Below are 19,139 nucleotides of genomic sequence, written 5' to 3'. Positions count from 1 at the left end.
TAATAAAGAAGATACAATTTTATCAATAAATTAATGTACAACAAATGCACAGCCTATACCATCTCTCTTCTTAAGTAAGCCATCACAAGGCAGATCAAGTTGCAATGCACTTGCAGAATGTTGAGCAATGATATTTAGAAAGAAAATCCCTCAAGAATTCTAGTTCTGCAAGATGTGAGTGCTGGGACACAGGCCACAGTGAGATAGGCATTGCACCTTTCTACCAGTCAAGAGACAAACTTTTTTTTTTTAACATAAAATTCACTTAACAGCAAGCAAAGATGATCCTTTTGTAGAAGGACTCTGGAGACTGGACTACTATTTAAATTTGAGCAAGCCAGAAGCAAACAACTCTCATCCTGCCCTCAACAGAAGGGCCTGTTTATGCTAACCATGCATTCTAGTCATATTAAAGTAAATAATGCGAACTCGCTTGACAAGGAGTGCTTGGTGGTTCAATGAGAACTATCATGCCTGGAATGTCAACATCCACAGTTAGGAAAACACCAATGTTTTCAAATGCTGAGCTGTGCCCCAGAAACCAAGATTCCCCAAGCCTCTTCAACTAGGAAGCTGTTATGACCACAAACCTTTCCCAAAGTGAGAACAGTGACTTGATGTCACTGAAATACAGCCACTGTTCTACCACCTAATTACTACGAAATTAAGAAAACCACTTCTTTAAAAATAGAGATGGCTGACAATACAGACAGAAAGAAATGGGAAGTTGCATTTTCCTTGCTCAGCTTATTAAAGTAATCAACTAGGACTAAAAGCAGATTATTAAACTTTTTCTGGTGAAAACAATTACTTGTATGCATTTAAAAATACTCAATGGTGTCCCATTACCTGAAATCTGATCTTTTAAAATGTAGTATTACCTGCAAGGGATCTTCAGTACACCAACAGCTGAATGCACATGACATAGCAGAAGAGAGTGATATTGAATACTTAAGTGTTCCAGCAATAAAGAAAAAAAAGAATTTATAAACCACACTTATCAAATATACCATTTTTGTCAAAGCCTGCCATTAATTTTTTTTTCTTCTTTCAAAAACAAGCAAACAAACAGCAGGTGTCAGCAAAAGTGCTAGCCTGGCAATGGCTGTGCTGTTGATTTTCAAGTGCAAGTGTTGATCCTGCTGAACTTCTAGTAGTAAAGTACAATATAGTATTATACATAGGAAAATAAGCCATAAAATTGCGTCCATGTGTGTGGAAAGAAGACTTATGATTCAGCCATCCTGTGGAAAATTCTAACCTCTTATCTCTGAATCTGAAACGAAGTTCCCTATTTATTCAGTGAGTGAAAAAGCATTATTTCAGCTATGCATTTGTATTCTTATTCTAAGAAATAGGATGTTAAAAAAGCTTGTTTTAACAAAACAAACTGGGTATCAGCTAAAAGACAAGAACTGACTTTATGCACAGAAGCACTTCCCTACCTCGGCAAGTTCTCCTCCCTCACCAATTTTATATTATCTAAGCACTGGAAGATATTTAGTAAGTGAGCCCTATAAAACTAAGGTTTATAAAGTTCTAATTTTGAGTGCTTCTGGTCTTACAGTTGAAATTAGTGGGTTTGAAAGACAATAAGAAATCTGCGACTGAACTCACTGATACAACTTTTTTTTTTTAAACAACAGGAAAGAATGAATGTGTTTTATACTTCCTGAATTTCAGCAGCTGTGGCAGTAGTGTAAGAAATATGAATTGTTAACTTCCTAGTTAGGTCACTCAGTAAAACAATATCAGTACCATTCAGTTAAGGAAGACAAGAATCAGTCACAATACTTCAGCTGGATATTTTCGGCACAGAAATTTTCCTGGAATCTAAACCAAGCTGGCTGCCTTCTCTGCCTAGGCAAACAGCTCCATGATACACCTTTGTTGTCCATCATTCTATTCACTTAACAGTATTTGTTGGCACTAGTAAGACCACACCCACTGAATTCACATCTTAAAAACCAGTATCTTTCTTGCCAAGACATGACAGAGTCCTGTAGACCAACACCTAAACTCTTTTCCTTCCATTGTTTGACCTTAATCAGAAAGCAAACAAGAAATATTAACTTGTCTTTCCTAACATGGTTGTTACTAGAGTTCAATAACAGGACAAGATCTAGCCCAGATTCTCCTCTCTTCATATACATATTGCCATTATTCAACTTCAGTGTCAAGCAAATTAGAACACCCCGGTAGTTCTAGTCCTTTCCAAAACTCAAATTCTCTCAGACAGACACCACCAACCCTCCACAGGAAGCCTACTCCAACAATGGTTGCACCCTGTTGGAAGAGAGAGGACCGGTATCCCAACCACAAGGTTACTTATTAACTTCATTGAGGCCCAGGCAAGACCAGAAATACCAAGACTCTGTCTGGCTTTTCAAAATTAATTTGCTCATCTAAGATTTTGAAGAGCAGAACTGCACTACGCTACACTTAAAAATACCCTAGTAAAATTATCTCAGAATGGTTCAAGTTGGAAGGGACCCCCCCAGTTGGAGGGCATCGGGTTCAATCCCCCCACACAAGCAGAATCGCCTGGAACAGGTCACCCAGGACCACATCCAGACAGCTTTTGAGTATCTCCAAGGAGGGAGACCCCATCTTCTCTGGGCAACCTGTGCCAGTGCTCATTCACCCTCCCAGTGAAAGAAAAACTTTCTGATATTCAGATGGAACCTCCCCTGTTCCAGTGACCATTCTCTCTGGTCCTCTCACATCTTAACAAGTGACAAAACCATTATCAGAATGTTATCTTTTAAGGAAACTAAACATGGCTGTTCTGAGTGATTCAGCTAACCCTATTTAACAGTAACAGCAAGTAAAATGGAGTTCTGACAAGTTTCCAGGGAAGACCACAGAGTCCTATCAATTATTATTAGCAAAACAAAAAGTTAGGGAGAAGTCTTCTCTTCAGGCATAGTCTTAACACCTTCTCTTTTTTTTTTTTTTTTTGTTTCTTTATTCCAATATTGTTTATTTAAAAAGCAAACACCTTCAATCTTTTAGCAAAAATGTCAGCTCCAAATAGGAGCCCCAAATGCATTCAAGGTGGCCTACCTTCTTTTTGAGGTGGTGAAGTCATTGCTAAAAAGGTGGACCTGCTACCTAAATGGCTGCACAGTTCCCATGAAATGAGAGCTCACGTGTCTCTATGCTGCACAAGCACAGATACATCCAGCTGAGGGGGAAAATCCCACACAGCTACCAAATTGCAGAAAGGCATCTCTCAGCAAGTACCAGCCTGCCTTCCTTTGGCAAGCAGCAAGGTATCAGGGAGTGAACCTGAGAAAGCCACCACAAACTCCCAACCGCAGTCATCCTAAACTAGCAGAGAGTCAGTAGCCCACATCCTTTGGAGCTCGCTTCATCTGCTCCCAAATACACAGACAATAATCACTCGCCTGTCTTCAGGATCACTGTTGCTACTGATGATTTACACATTGTTATTCTAAATCAGTCAAGCACTACCACAGAAGATTAACAGACACTTGCTGTTTCTTTTTTTAAGGTATACGAGACTGTCAGGGACTGAATCACATTCATAGTGAAACTTCCTTCCTGCCATCATAAATTGCTCTTAAATTCAGATTTTATGCTGTCAGAGTTTTGTGTCGGAAATCTCAGCACCTGTATTTGTCACAAGCAAGAGGCACTGAAAAATAATAGAATCATTCACTCTCCTTCAGAATACAGTCCTTTATCAGACTATTAAACAAACTTCTTTTCTGGCAGCACAGTTACAGCAAATGTAGTCTCAGCTGCCAGTATGAGCAAGATGCATTCCACATCATATTCAGGGCAGATGCCACAGTTATGGCTCACAGCCTGAGGTAGCACCAGAACCTTTTTGACAGTAACACTTAGCAAGACTGGTCTCAAAATCATATGTTGTCACTGCAGACAGGACAGAAGTAGTTCTGTAAAAATAAGAACTGTACATTTCACTTCAGCAACTATGAGCATGAAGTAACTCTATCCCTCCCCAAGGCTATTTTTCTAGGCACACTGACAAAGCAATTATCTTGGAGAAGAGGGAGACATTGCAACAAAACGTTTTTAACATGCGTGACCAGCAAGATGGAAGAAAGTAGTACCAGAGACCTACATCCTACTCTACTCACATGAAAACTTGAAGGGCAGGACTTAACCTTCTGTAACAAGCAGAATTAACAGTGACACAGATGGGCTTGTGCACCGAGAAGGATAAAGTGTCCCGCACACATGGTTCTTTTGCTGATTGCCAGGCTGTTCAGAAATTGTCTCTTCAGGGGTTTCAGCTACTCTCTGGGCAGAGTATACATGTGAAGCAAATGGAGTATATCCACACAGCTGCTCCTTATCAGAACCATTAACACCAGGAGCTTCATTCCTTTTCACCAACAACTATATGAAAGTGGAACAGACTAAAACTGGAACAGTAAAAAATGTGTACACTGTGACTAGGAAAAGCCTCCAGAATTATGAGAATAAGTAGCATCAGATAAGAGAGAAGTGACCTAAAAGTGACCTAAGTGACTGGCACAAGAGATAGGAGATTACAGTTGTGATAACACTCTTTGCAGTATCATCATGAGCCATAATAACAGAACTGGCTGGAATTAAGATGGGAGAAAAGTATGACTGCATTCAGTAAGGGAAATCTTTGCAATTTCTACCCTGAAAACATTCATCAGAATGGCCAGAAAGTCTCAAACTACTTTTTTTTCCTAATGATAATAAAAAAAATTCAAAATTATAAAAGAAATTCAAAAGATATCACTACAGTAAACACAGAATACTTAGAAACACTTACAAAAAAGGATGAGTTTCTCACCTTTACTACTCTGTATTGTTACTGCACAGCAATTACATAAAAGTGCTGCATGACAACTGTAGCACCACATATTACCATGGTCTTGCTGTGATTTTTTTTAAGGTTTAAGTACAACCAGCACACAGGAAAAATCTGAAGACGACTTAAAAAGTTGCTAACGTGTAAAGATGAGTCAAAAGAAAAATCTTAATTCTCAATCTATGCATTACATTGGAAAGCAGAGGAAAGGGAGACTTGTTTGCACACCCATGGTAACATAAGTGCCAAAGAAAACATGCAGAAGGAAATAATTAAGTGTTGACATGGCAGCAGCTGTGTTTGCCAACCTAAAATGAATCAGGCATCAAACCCCCACAACTTAAAGACTAGAGGGGAAACGTTCAGTTCAAGTACTTGTAGTTTAACAACTGAACTTGAAAGCAAGAAGTCAAAAACGACAGACATATACACACCTTATGGCTGGACAAGGAATGTAGAGCTAGCCTAGCATGCTTTTCAATGACTTCAAACGAAGAGTTTTCACATTCGGTCTAAACTGTTACAAATTTGGAAAACAACAGAGACACATAAAGCATCCTATCTGCAGCCTTCCTCCTGTGACTTACCAGATGCTATTAGGCAGCCACTATCTTTATGTCAGGATGTCTGTCTCACAGCCAGATATACAATTATTTAGTTTAGAGATATCTCTAAGAGCTAGATGCACATAGCAACTCTCAATGCACTACTTCAGCTTGGGGCTTAGAGGTCAGTGAAAGTCAGTTCTCTCTCCTATTTGCTCCTCCTGTTGCACATAACAGAGATTCCTGTCAAGTCTTGCTTATCGGTACATATTTTCTACAGAAAACTATTCAAGAGGTGTGTCTAGAATAGCCTGCATCCAAAGACTGAGAATCACTACCAAACAGACATTACAAAAACTGCTCGGCATCTGCCAGATTGAAAGCAGCTCAACTCTATTTCTTTAATTTCATGGTTAACATCATGGAGTGCCCAGACACTGAAATAGGATTAGGCTCTGCTGTGCTCAGTGGCACACACCAACACGTGACTTCTACCCTAAGGAGCTTGCACTGAGTCAGGCACACCAGACAGGCAGGACAGTAGAGGCTGAGCTGCAATGGCCAAGTACATTTCTCGGTTTCAGCTACCATTTCTAGAGTCCTCACTGCTTTTAGCTGAATTTGTATTTTAGAAAAAGCAAAACAAAACAAAAAGCCCCAAACAAACAAATCCAGCAGCCACAACAGCTCTGATCATTTAATAATTCTCAGTTTGCAACAGCTGAATACAGAAAATCAGAAAGAATTTGTTCAAGATCTGTTTTCTTCCGCAGCTGAGGCTGTCCTCAACTTTATTTTCAAATGTTTAAAGTGACTTGCAACAATGTGCCTGAGCTTCATGCTGACAGAGCTCCAAAACCCCAACGCTGCTCATTCATGTCATAACTTCATATATAATAGAATCTATTTCTGAACATATACCATATGTGAAAGCCACAAGCATCTTCAAGAACTCCGCATGAGTAACAAGCTAAAACAGATAGAAAGGAGAAGAAGTTACAGATATCCTGCCTCCCAGGGTATAGACCCAGAGCTGTGCTTTTCTTAGCTATTATGCCTACAACTTTACCTAGGCTATCATAGTCATTAGCATTAACACCCACATCACTCAGCCTTGAAGGCAGACAGAAAACTTCTCTAAGGTAATTAGACATTAACATGGAGGAGATACATTTTATGTTAGCAGAATAAAGTCAAGTATCCACAACAGGACAGAACTATAAATTACACAAAACCTCTGGGTCATTCAGATAAATGAGAAACTAAAGTAAAAAAATATGTATTTCAAGGCACAGTATTCAAGGATATAGCACAAGTGACAGCTGCAGGAACCTAAAAACAGTGTCTGCCCCCCAAAGTAAAATGTTTGAACATAATCACTAATGCAGAAGACAGACATGCAAATCCAGCATCTCAAAGAGCAGAGCAGGGTAAATTTGGTAGCATATTAGTCCCGGTCTAGAGAGTTGTTTGTCAGATCTCAGTGTATCTGCATCCTGTTATCTGAAACTTAATACAGAAAAAAAAGCAGTTAGATTCTCCTAGAAGTTTCTTTGGTACCTTAGTAGTGGTGTATCATAGTATCTATACCCCAGCCTTTTACCAGCAAAGCTTTGCTACTTTGGTAAGTCAAATCTTAACTGAACCAAAGTAGATTAAATTTAGTAAGATTAAAATATGCTGATACAGATACTACACTGCTTCTGACATGTTAAAGTACTCCATGCACACTAACATACTCATTCTGCTGCCTTGTTCATCACTGCATGGTTTTGAAGTGCACTTTGCAGCAAATCCAATTTAAACCTAAAATATATTAGCACTTTAGATCGGAATTAACTTTTCTTTAGAGAGGGTTTTCTCATTTGGTAGCTAAGAGCACCATTTGTAGGAACTGAAAACTAAGTTTTACAATCAGAAACCATAAGGTCCAGGAAATGCCGCATTTGACTGTTTTCTCCTCAGTATGTAACAAGATGTAGAGAATGCAACAAATGCGGGAATTAAGCTGACTGAATTAAGCATCTGTTTATAATAGATGTGGTTTGAACAAGACCCAATTCTTTACAACAATGTACACACATCTACTTAAAAAAAACCAAATAAGGCTTTTGCATAAAATACAGTGTACACACATGTGCAACAGTGGATGACCTAGCCACACACAGAGTGTTGCAACAGGCAGACTACAGCTGAGTCTTACCATCATTTCCTGTCCTTGGTGAACACACTAATAATTTCAGCACAACCACAACTGTTCAGTGCACACACAGAGAACATCTCCAACACCTAAAAGTCCCCTCCCACCTTTCCTGCACACAAACCCAGATACTATATAAAATTACAAGAGAGAGGACATAAGTGGGCCTAATGCAATGTGTGGGAAAGGCAACATGAGAGTAAAGAGAAAGAGAATCAAGACTTGTGAATGCTGTTGTTTTGAAAACAGATAGGAGCCACAAAGGAAAACTAGTTAGCTTAATCTATTGGGAGTGCAGACTGGGGAGTATTATTTAAAGATATATTTTTAAAAAAATTTTAAACAACAAAAAACAAAGCTCATGGAAATTAAGACTCTTGCTACCCATGGCTTTACAGAAAATATCCATGAAAACACACGCTTTAAATACCCAAACCGGACTTACAAGCTCTGTTGAAATTAAGTGGAGTGAAACACTCTGAACTCTATGAGTTAAACACTCGGAACTCTATGATTAATCGATGAAAGTCAAGGGATGAAGCAACTGTTCCCTTTGTCCCTTCTCAAGAAAACAGAGAGAAGAACATTGTTACCATCATTAGCGGCCTAGGACAAAAACATAAGGCAGAAAATTACCTTACATTTATTAAATGCCCTTTTCTCTACCTAGTCCAGATATCCTCCTAGTAAAAATAAAACAGTATCAGTGAAGAGTACTTCACTGCCACTAAACTTTACACCAAACAGTTTTCAAATAGTAAGAGTATTTTAAAGCTCATATTGCCTAATTGGTCCTCAAATGGAAATTAAATCAACCTGGAAACAAGCTGGGTTTAATTAACCTATTTTCTTAAAGATAAAAGCAAGAAGTAAAAATAATAATAATGGTGACTTTTTTTTCATCTTTATTTTACAAGAGCACAGAGAACCACAGATTCAGCAGAGATCAACGGCTTTGCAAACACGCCCAAGATTTCTGAAGTTTCATTTCACAGCCAGCCAGCTGCCGGGCGATTCCCCAGAGCCCGCAGCAGCGGCGAGAGCTGCTCCAGCCCCCGCCCGAGGCAGCGGCTGCCCGGTGTGTCACAGCTCACCTGGAATTCGCTCCGTCTCGGAGCCACATGGAGCGCACCGGGAGTCAAATAAACCCCTCAGCGGCACCCTCCCAGGGCAGGGAAGGTGTCTTAAGTTGGCGGTCTCTCCGGAACAGCCCCGAGGGGCTGTGACAGCGCGGCCGGGGACCCCGAGGGCCGCAGGAGGAGGCTGGAGGGGACTCCGTGGGGCAGGCGGGATAAGGCGCTGCACCGGCAGCAGCCGCCCGCCCGCCCGCCCGCGCCCCGGCCGGCACCCGTGGGCGCCCTCGCTGCCAGTCGGGCGAGAAAGGCGCTTTCTGGGCGCCAAAACGCCACTTTTCTCGCGTGCCGAGTTCGCCGGCTGCCGCCCCCCGGCCCGGCCCGTCCCGCGGACCCCCGGCCCTCCGCCGCGCTCCAGCGAGGGCAGCGGCCACCGCCGCCAGCCCCGCCAGGCTGAGCCCCGCCAGCCCGCCCCGCCCCGTCCCGCCCCGCCCCGTCCCGTCCCGTCCCGTCCCGTCCCTAGAGCGGACACCCACCTGAGCTCCACACCTACGGCCCGCCGGGCGCCCCCGCCATGGCTCCCGGGCAGCGGCGCCCCGCAGGCAGGAGCGAGGGAGGGAGGAAGGAGTCTGGCAGGAGCAACAGCCGCCAGCATAAAGGGCCGGTCCGGGCGCAGTGCTCGCTCGGGCTGCCGGGGAGCACCCACGAGCGGGACCGGCGCCGGGACCGCCGCGCTCGACTGACGGCCGCGCCGGCCAACGGGAGGAGCCTCCGCTGCCCCCGCCCCGCCGCCGCCCGGAGCCGCCGCTGCCGCCCGCCTCCCGGCCGCCGGGGCGGGGGAAGGGGTGTTTCCATGACGTCACGGGCAGCGCCCCGGACAGGTGGGGAGCGGTCCCCGAGGGGACGCGGGGACAGGAGCCCCGGGCTAAGCCGGAGCTGAGCCCCCGAGCCGGCCTTAAGCGGTTGGGGCAGGGCGGACTGCGGGCACGGCAGGGCAGGGCAGGCGCGGAGCTAATCCTGCAGCGGCCCTGAGGGAGCCTCGGGAGCGATGGCTCCCTGAGCCGCCTGGTCCCGAGGGCGCGGCTTCCCGCGCCGCAGGGGCGAAGTGCGAGCGGGCGCCGGCGGAGAGGGTTTGTCGGGGGATCGCCGCATCCATAGCAGCCTGAGGGCATCACTTCCCGCTCACGAGGAGCGCTTCCCGCGCCCGTCCTCGCCATCCGCCTCGGGAAGAGCTCCTCCGTGGGAGAACCACCCCTCCCCGCCTTCCCCCCCTACCCCCACCCCGCACCGGCATCCTAAAATTATCGTGTTCCTGTGGACCTTATTTAAAAATAAACAACTTGAATGACAAGTTAAATCCAAGCCGTTAGAAGCACGCTGGACGGCTTCCATGAACCCTGAATGTGTGCGCTAAATCTTTCAGAAATTGTTACTGCTTGCGAGGAGGTAGACGGGGTGTGACCTGGCACACAATTCACACCGTGTTTACTTACAAAGCGCGATTTAATCCACATTTAGGAGAATCGGAGGGGAGCGGGAAGAACCAACCCGGTTTCTTTACTCAAACTCATATGCCCAAAACTGATCAGCTGCTTCTCAATTCCATTCAGAACTCGGTGTTTTTCTCGACGGGAGGGAAACAGAAACCCTTTTCTTCATGTATACCATTCATACAGCATTAAAAAAGAGCAGATGCATTTGGAAAAGCAAGCTTAAGTGACATCCCAAAAGTTAGGAATGGTATTCACGGTTTGGAGCTCGAGGTAGCATAACCCAGGAGCACAGTAGTACACTGCACTTTGAACGAAACCTTGTAAGGGCACAAGAGAGGCCACAGAATATCACGGTTAGTAAGAACACTATTCCATTGTAGGCTTTGCAAACCATCAGCAGCAGAGTGACTCAAACACCCTGAAAGCTACTTTCAGAGCTGGCCTATGTGATGCTACAGCAGGGAGGACTTCTGATGCCTCTGCTGTTGGTTGTAGCTATACAGCCTGATGATATCTTGAGGAGATGCTGCCTACACAATGAAAACTCAAGCAATGACTTTTTAGTCAGCATCAAGCATCAAAGTCAATGAAAAGCAACAGAAGTAGTTTTAGTTATCATTATATTGTTTAATGTAGCTCCAAGTCACTGCTGTATGGGAATTCAGGCATTGCCAGAGGGTATATATCAGTTTGCAAACAAGTGGAGTTTAACAATAGCATATAACAATTCCTTGGCTTTCAGATTCTATAAAAGTTTGATTTTATAAATCCAGGTTTTAGGACAAAATTAGCAGTCCCTGTCATTTTAAAGAGCACAATTTTTGACCTAAAGGCACCAAACAGCCTGCAGCAGCAAATCAGTTAAGGAAAAATTAGACAACTGGAATATGTCAATGGTAGACCTTTCTGGTGTTCACATGAGGTAATAGCACATTGTTAGGTAACAGCATGTTTCCTATGCACATGTGGCCTGTTCCAACTTCCACTGAAACCAAACACAGACCACCTCTTAATTTAGAAAGTGACTATGTGTCTCCCTGAAGATGTACAATCTCCAGGCCCGGCAATAAAAAAGATACAAACACTGCAAAAATAAAATTCTCTTCCAGACCAAAATCTCCATCTTGAGCCCTGTTGTATAGACACTGCCCTATTTGAGATTCCTGAAATATTTAGGACTTCTACTGTTCCTGTGTAAAAAACATGGTCTAGGCACATCCATGGGCTATATTACATTATTTCACCCGAGTTACATGAGGAAGGAGTTTGATCTTCTTACAGATTTAGGGCTTTGATTCCTTTCCTTTTGTTCTTCCCTTCTGTCAAACAGAAACAATGAAGAAATATTGGAGTAGTCTCTTTTCCTGTGCTAAAGAAAAGTTTAGAAATAAATTAATAACCAGCCTTTTGAGAGTAAGATCATTCTTTCTGTTAGAAAAGCAACACACAGAGAAATAGTGACAGTTCATTAACTGAGATGGCAAAATACAAGGTGGTTGTAGACATTGGGGGAAATGTATGGGCAGAAAGCCTCTGTGTGAATATAGATTGCTGGTTTTTATTCTTAATAGATCATCAAGACAAACTCATCCGGTTTATAATCATAAAAGGAAGGTGGTTGGGGTGTTCCTCAGCAACATGCACTTAACCTTCAGTTCATCCTTGCTCTTTGGCTTTTCTGTTCTGATTGATGGAGCCTCATGACACAGTAATCTTTTCAGAGCTATTAAGAAGAGGAACTTCATTCCGCATAGTCCAACAGGTATTTTTTTTTTAATTCAGTTTCCCTTTGATCTGTTATAATTCAGAATTAAATTACATGGTCTGAATTAAAACTCTACTAAAATGTGTGTCCTTTTAGCTTGCTCTTTCCTGTGGTTTTGTAAAGACAGTTCATAATAATGTTTCCAGTGGTGCAATGAAAGGGATTGTCTTTTGAGTTCCAGCTTGATTTTTTTTCCTTTAATTATTAGGTAAAAATAATTATTGCCTCCCTATTGAACTCAAAGACATGCAATGATGTTTCATGTTTAAGCAATCTTAGTCTGGTGAGTGAGCCAGCTTCCATTCCACGTATGTTTTTCTCCACAAAGAGAAAGGCTCATTATGAGACACAGGTTTTGTCCTGTGGTTTGAGCTGAACAACTGACAAAGAAGTTTTGCGAAGATCTTCTACATTTACAGCAGATGGATATATTTATCAGTATTCGTGTGGCTGAGGTGTGAGCAGCAGAAGAGTTGGGCACATGGCAAAGTTATTGGATTCATCTGTCTAAGTCTTCTGATGACTATGCACATATATCTTCAGTCCTGGGCAGGAGTTATCTATCTTGAAATTCAGAAACATCTTTCCTCATGCACAAAAATAAATCTGTCCTTGAGAGCTTTCTTCTTTCCACCAGCCCTCCCCATGATGTAATTTCTGTCCTTATGCCAGTACCTTCTATGTTATTCTTGATCACCGCTGAGGAGCCTCTATCCCATTGACAGTGCTTTGGCAAACGTTGCTGTTGTTCTGTAGCACTTCCAGGCTGGTATTATGGAAGCTATTGGCACTTTCTTGCTCGTACTTCTAAAAGCTTGCCGATCTCCCTAGGCTGCCCAGGCCTCTTTTCACATGACCATAGTTTCTGGGTCTTCTTCCATGACTTTCCTGGCTTCCCAGCTAGAATTAGTCTTTTTAAATTCCCTTTGGAGCCCTTCTGGATACCTCTGAGGTAAACGCATATCGTATCTGTTGCAAAATTCATCAATTTTTGCAATTCTTTTAGCAATCTTGTTTGTGCCTTACCATTTGTATGGTCATCAGAGCTCTACACCTGCGGGGGAAAGCAGACCTGCTGTCACAGCACCCTTTACTCTTTTTCTTCTTACAAACTGCTTCATTGATTGTTGCTTACTTATTCAGATGAGGGCAGAGAAAGAGCAGGAAGGCTTATAGTCTTTCTATGTTGGCAAGGCAGGTGTGTGGCCAGAAGTAAGTCAAAATGGGAAGGTGAAAAACTGAAAAGGAATGAATATCCACTAGCTGGGCACTCAGGAATAGAGTTCCTATGCTGAATGGTCAAAAGAAGTTTGACCTGGTCTAAAATTTACAAAGCTGGACAGGATGAACCAGGCAGCAAACATCAAAAGGATGCGCAGATTTACTGTGGCTGCCATGACCATGCATAGTGTATACCTGCCAACATGACATAATATACACAACGTGATATGACATACATAACGTGACATGATAACATAACATGGCTTCACAGCCTCTTTTCACTACACTGCTGATCTGTCCTAGAAGGCACCACTGCACATCAAAGAAATAGAGAAGGCATGAAACATATGTTGCTTTAAAAAGACCCAGAAGCCAAATATGCAGACCCCCAAGAACCCTGTCTTTTGTGAGTGTGTGTGTTTGTGCATTACCTGCCACAGTAGGGTCTGTGGACTTGACAATCACTAAATTCCAAATAGCAACGTTCATCATGAGTACTAAGAGTACTTTTCTTGCTGTTGATTTGAGTTTTATTTCTCTATTTTACTTTGCTCCAGGGAAACTGTGAGGGCCCAGTTGCCCAGTTGCATTTGGTCTGGCTCCCAGGCTTACTGCCTTTGAGGGCCAACTTCGAATGTCAATTGGTCTCTGTGTGGTGGATGAGTAAACCTAACATTGAGACCTCTAGAGAAACAGGGAATTAATCACTGAGTTTCTTCTTTACACAGATGAGGACATTTTTCAAGCAGTAGCTTAATACTGCCTTGGAAATGAGAGGCAACTTCAAGGTTTTCAAGAGGAAGTTATTCTGATTTTTTTTTTTATGGTAGCATTTTCCCTTAAGAAGAGAAGTTAAACAAACTGGCAATTGAAGATTCTGGATTTCTCAGTCTTGTGCTGGTTTCATACATACCAGATGCTGTTTTATAACATTTATCCTCCTCCCCCTCATTGGTGACTATTACTCATTCAGCCAAGAGTTCTGGGATTTTAGTATTTATCTAAAAGGCAGTCAGATGGAAAAAAAAATTAGTCCTATTTTTTTTCATATTACTTAAGTCAGAAAACATCAGAGTACATGGAAGTCTGCTGTACTCAGAAAGCATGTTTACAGAGATGTGATACAGCTCTCTGCAGAATCTGGCAACCAGACGCTGTTCAGCTGCGTTCAGAGGGCAGTACAGCTATTAAGTAACAGTGTAATTCAGTGCTCTGTGGGCCGGATTATCCCTCCCTACTGATGCAGGCCTGGTCATTCAGATTGCTAGTGAGGGGCTCTACCTGGAGTAGGAGAGACAGAAACGTCCTGTGGAGCACAAGGGATTAGCAGAGATACTCCACACCACCAGGTCCTTCTGCTTTCCAGAGTCTCACCTAGATGCAGATGGAAGACTTAACACGTTGTCCATTGCAACCAAAGTTTCTACTTACTTCACTGGGCTCTGGGTGAGGCCCAGGCATACCTCTTGTGTTATTCTTTCTCCTTAAGTACTGCACACAGCATGGAGCACTTCAAATCCAGAGGTTAGGTCCCTGCTCTTCTTTTCTCAGAGGATCTGCACACAGATTCTTTAATCTTTGATGACTGTCACGCTTTCTGCTGTGAGAGTAGGATCCCAGTTTCTCTTATTAGTTCTTTTCCTTTGAATACACACAACAGGAAAAAATGTGGAAACACTAATGCACAAAAACTGCTAATGCCAAGTTATTTAATTCTTTTGGGACCATGAGCACAGAAGGTAAGGTAAGACACTGAATTATTATCTGAAAGACCATAAGAAAGATACATTTGCATTTCACTTCAAAGGAAAATAAATTATATTGTTCAAACCTTGTAAATTGGACCTACAAGGTACATTTCCTGCCAGCATGAACAAAGTTTTCCATTGTGTGAACTCCTTGAAATTGCTAGTACTTCATTTGAGTGCATGTGATACTCAGCAAGTGTCAATAATGGCAGTAACAAGATCCCAACAGTGTGTGCAAGTCCAGCTACAAACATTAAACTGGCGTCAGAATGGAAGAACAGAGAACCAACTCTCCTCATACTCACTTGAAAGTTAGACTTCTGGCTTCCAAGCAAAGAGCTGTTCCAAATCCTTCCTGCTCCAGTGATCAGACAGTCTCCTAGTTCTCAGACTGGGCATAGTTACATCCAGTTTGTGCCTATTGATACTTTGCACCCTGTCATGGTTTAACCCCAGCCAGCAGCCAAGCCCCACGCAGTCACTTTCTCACTCCCCCACCAGTGAGATCAGGGAGAGAATCAGAATGATAAAAGCCAGAAAACTCTTGGGTTGAGATATAGACAGTTTAATAGGCAAGGCAAAAGCTGCACAGACAAGCAGAGCAAAACAAGGAATAAATTCACTGCTTCACAAGGGCAGGCAGGTGTTCAGCCATCCCCAGGAGAGCAGAGCCCCATCATGAGTAATGATTACTTGGGAAGACAAACTCCAAATGTCCCCCTCTTCTTTCTTCTTCCTTCTTCCCCCCACTTTATATACTGAGCATGATGCCACATGGTCTGGAATATCCCTTTGGTCAGTTGGGGTCACCTGTCCTGGCTGTGTCTCCTCCCAGCCTCTCATGCACCCCCTGTCCCCTCAGCAGTGTTACAGTATGAAAAGCAGAAAAGGCTTTGGCTCTGTGCAAGCTCTGCTCAGCAATAACAAAAACACCTCTACTATCATCACTGTGTTCAGCACAAATTCAAAGGCAGCCCAAGTCTAGCTACTGTGAAGAAAATTAACGCTACCCCAGCTAAAACAAGCACAAACCCCCAGACCTGCACCTCAGCAACACTTAATGTAGATAAACTATCCACTGTCACAGCAGTTAGACACATGTACATGTACATAGGTAAGAATTTCACCAGATGACTGTAGGAAGTATGCCTGTTGCTGCTGTGAATTAACTACTCATTTTGCATCAGGAGATTTCCATCAGGAAAACTGTTCAGTCTGACTGCCAAATTACTGTTATCTGGGGGAAAAACTAAGCTAGGTGGGATAAGTTCTGCTGGGGTACAGTAGTAGCCTTTCCTCTTTCTGTACTGCAGCCATTAGTGTAATGGCCTGAGTTTTAAAACAGTTCAGATGCATACTACTAAGATTACTTCCCATTTTTACTGCTGCTAGTAGACCTTATTTGACAGAAAAATATGTCTTCCCAGACATCATAACCCTGGCTCCACACAAAACAAGTCAGTAAGTCCAGGCAGACTTTATTTTTTTATTTGCCAGAGGCCAGCAATGGTTCCAGGCAGAAGGAACACCCAAGAAATGAAATCTTCTGCTTTATTTGAAGTAACATTACTGTTCCAGGCAGCAGCATCAGACCACATCTAGAGTTATTGAAATCAGTGGAAAAATCATCCTTTAAGTTCAACAAGTTTTGTGTCAGATGCCTCACCTAATGGATGAGTGGCTGCGATTTGCCTTTGCATCTCAAGATATTGATGAGAATCCAGGCAGCTGTGGGAAGACAAGTACTCCCCCCCACTACTGCCTCATGATACTTGAGGCAAGACGGGCCACACGAGCTATTGGTCAATGCATCCTTTTATTCATGCTGTTTTTCTAAGGGTTTACTGCTGAGGAATGGGTCTCCGTGGTAAAGAAAGTTTTGACAATGATAAAGCAATGAGAGCCTTTAATTGAAGTCAAAGGTGATTGCTGAGAAAGAGAAGAACAAGAGTATTTATGGCATTAGTGCCACACTTTGACACAACTGGCTGACAAAGTAAAATAGAGGAAAAGCAAACCTCCCACACAGCCCGCCTTGGGCAAACACAAATATAGAGGTCACAGGCAAAAGGTATGAAAGGTTTACTCACCTGCAGCCCAGGTATAGCCAGTTCTTCAGTCATCTCAATCCACTCAGTTGCTGATCAGTCACTTAGCACAAGTTCAATTAACAGTGCCCTCAGCCATGACAGAGATGTACAGCTGCCTTTCCACTTTTCTGCCTCCAGAAGAGGTGTCGGAAAGAGATATCAGTATAAGGTTTTAAAGTCAGCCACTTTTAAAATCTCCTTTTGAATACAAATAGATAGAGATTTACCAGCTGTTAAGATTTTTATTTTAATAAGCTGTTATTTTTAAATAGAATTTAAAAAACCACAAACAAACAAATCAAAACCCAATAAAAACAAAACAAACCTGTTGAAAAGTTCAGCAAATATTATACCAGAAATGTTGAGGTCATTGGTCTGTACACATTTGAAGGAACCAAGGGTGAGCAAGTGTATTTTATAATCTTTTAAAAAAGCAAGTTGTACATTCATAACTGAAGAAGGAAAATATTTGGCAGAGACATGGATCTGTTTATGCACACTCATTATCCCCCAGGATTCAGTATTGGGGCCAGTACTGTTCAATGTCTTTATCAATGACCTGGGCGAGGAGATTGACTGTCCCTCAGTCAGTTTGCAAACAACACCAGACTGAGCAGGAGTGTTGATCTGCAGGAGGGTAGGAAGGCTCTGCAGGGGGGTCTGGACAAGCTGGATTGATGGGCCAAGACAAAGGGTATGGTATGTAACAGGGTGAAGTGCCAAGTCTTGCACTTGGGTCACAACAACCCCAGGCAGCGCTACAGGCTGGGGGAAGGGTGGCTGGAACGTTGCCCAGGGTAAAAAGACCTGGAAGTGCTGGTTGACAGCAGCTGAACATGAGCCAGCATGTGCCCAGTGGCCAAGAAGGCCAATGGTAGCCTGGCCTGTATCCGTAATAGTGTGGCCAGCAGGATTAGGGCAGCGATTTTCCCTCTGTACTGGGCACTGGTGAGGCCACACCTCGAATCCTGTGTCCAGTTTTGGGCCCTTCACTACAAGAAAGACCTTGAGGTGCTGGAGTGTGTCCAGAGATGGGCACCAGTGCTGGGGAAGGGTCTGGAGCAAAAGTCCTATGAGGAATGTCTAAGGGAGCTGGGGGAGTTTAATCTGGAGAAAAGGAGGCTCTAGGGGGACCTTATCACTCTCCACAACTGCCTGAAAGGAGGTTGTAGCCAGGTAGGGGTCAGCCTCTTCTCCCAAGTAACAAACTACAGAATGAGAAGAAACACCCTCAAGCTGTGCAAGGGAAGGTTTAGATTGGATATTAGAAAAAATTTCTTCACCAAAAGGATTGTGAGGCATTGGAACAGGCTGCCCAGGGAGGTGGTGGAATCACCATTCCTGGAGTTACTTAAAACACATGGCGATGTGGCACTTTGGGACATGGTTTAGAGGTGAACCTGGTAGCGCTGGGTCTTCTCCAGCCTAAAGATTCTATGATTATCACAGTAATTAGTATAATTGAATGGCAGGAAATAACTACCTGTGGGGAATTCAGGGTTATCTTGGTTTTTACAAGTAATAAAGGCAAAAGACTCCTGAAGACATCTTTGAAAAGGTGAAATTAAATCACATTACATAACTGGGAGCAGGTGATACAAGAATGTCTAGTAAAAACTAAAATAAGAAGCAGCTGAATTCAAAAAATTCATCCCACAAAATGAAAAATGGCCTTTGAATTAAATGGTCTGTTTAAGTGACCTCCAAGAGCTAAGGCAATGTGTTATGACAAACATTTACTTTGCAAGGAGAAAATGAAAAAACATAATATTCTCTCTTTAAAGTGGAACTTATATTGATTTTAGGAATCTCACAGGTTATAGCGTTTTACTCAATGTTGAGGTAAAGAATTAAAGGTGTATTTCTGAGGCAGCTGGGGGACTATTATAGATGGGAAGCAAACAGTCATAACAATAGGGGGAGAAAAACTAGCAAATATGCCTCCCATGCACTGGTTTTGATAAACCAAAATGAAGTCACTTAATAATGGTGAGAAGAGCATTTATTTTCTAAGATGTAAACATTATTTCAGTATTAAAATACTGGCTAGTGAAGGATGAAGAGATGAAATAGTTTGAGAGCCTTGAAACACTGTCAATAAAGTCTTTTTCAAAGAGGCTGTAAAGGAACTTGAGAATCAGACGTGAAAGGTAAACTCATATCA

General features: G+C 42.8%; 1 protein-coding gene across 5 annotated transcripts in view; it reads right to left on the bottom strand.

Moving 5' to 3' along the window:
- OSBPL3 (oxysterol binding protein like 3) overlaps positions 1–9,419 on the bottom strand; it is an 88,061-nt gene extending 78,642 nt beyond the window's left edge. For 4 of the 5 annotated variants that reach the window (XM_039548653.1, XM_039548656.1, XM_039548655.1 and 1 more), the window contains exon 1: positions 9,195–9,419. The gene's annotated coding sequence lies outside the window, so the exon portion shown is untranslated. Of the gene's footprint in view, positions 1–8,679; positions 8,842–9,194 lie in introns of those variants that run through there. The other variant, XM_039548654.1, reaches the window with a different exon arrangement.
- Positions 9,420–19,139: the final 9,720 nt, after the last annotated feature.

This window comes from Corvus cornix, chromosome 2, assembly GCF_000738735.6.
Source record: "Corvus cornix cornix isolate S_Up_H32 chromosome 2, ASM73873v5, whole genome shotgun sequence".
NCBI classification, from domain to species: Eukaryota; Metazoa; Chordata; class Aves; order Passeriformes; family Corvidae; genus Corvus; species Corvus cornix.
The sequence above is the reverse complement of the archived record's forward strand: the minus strand, read 5'-3'. Positions and strand labels throughout refer to the sequence as shown.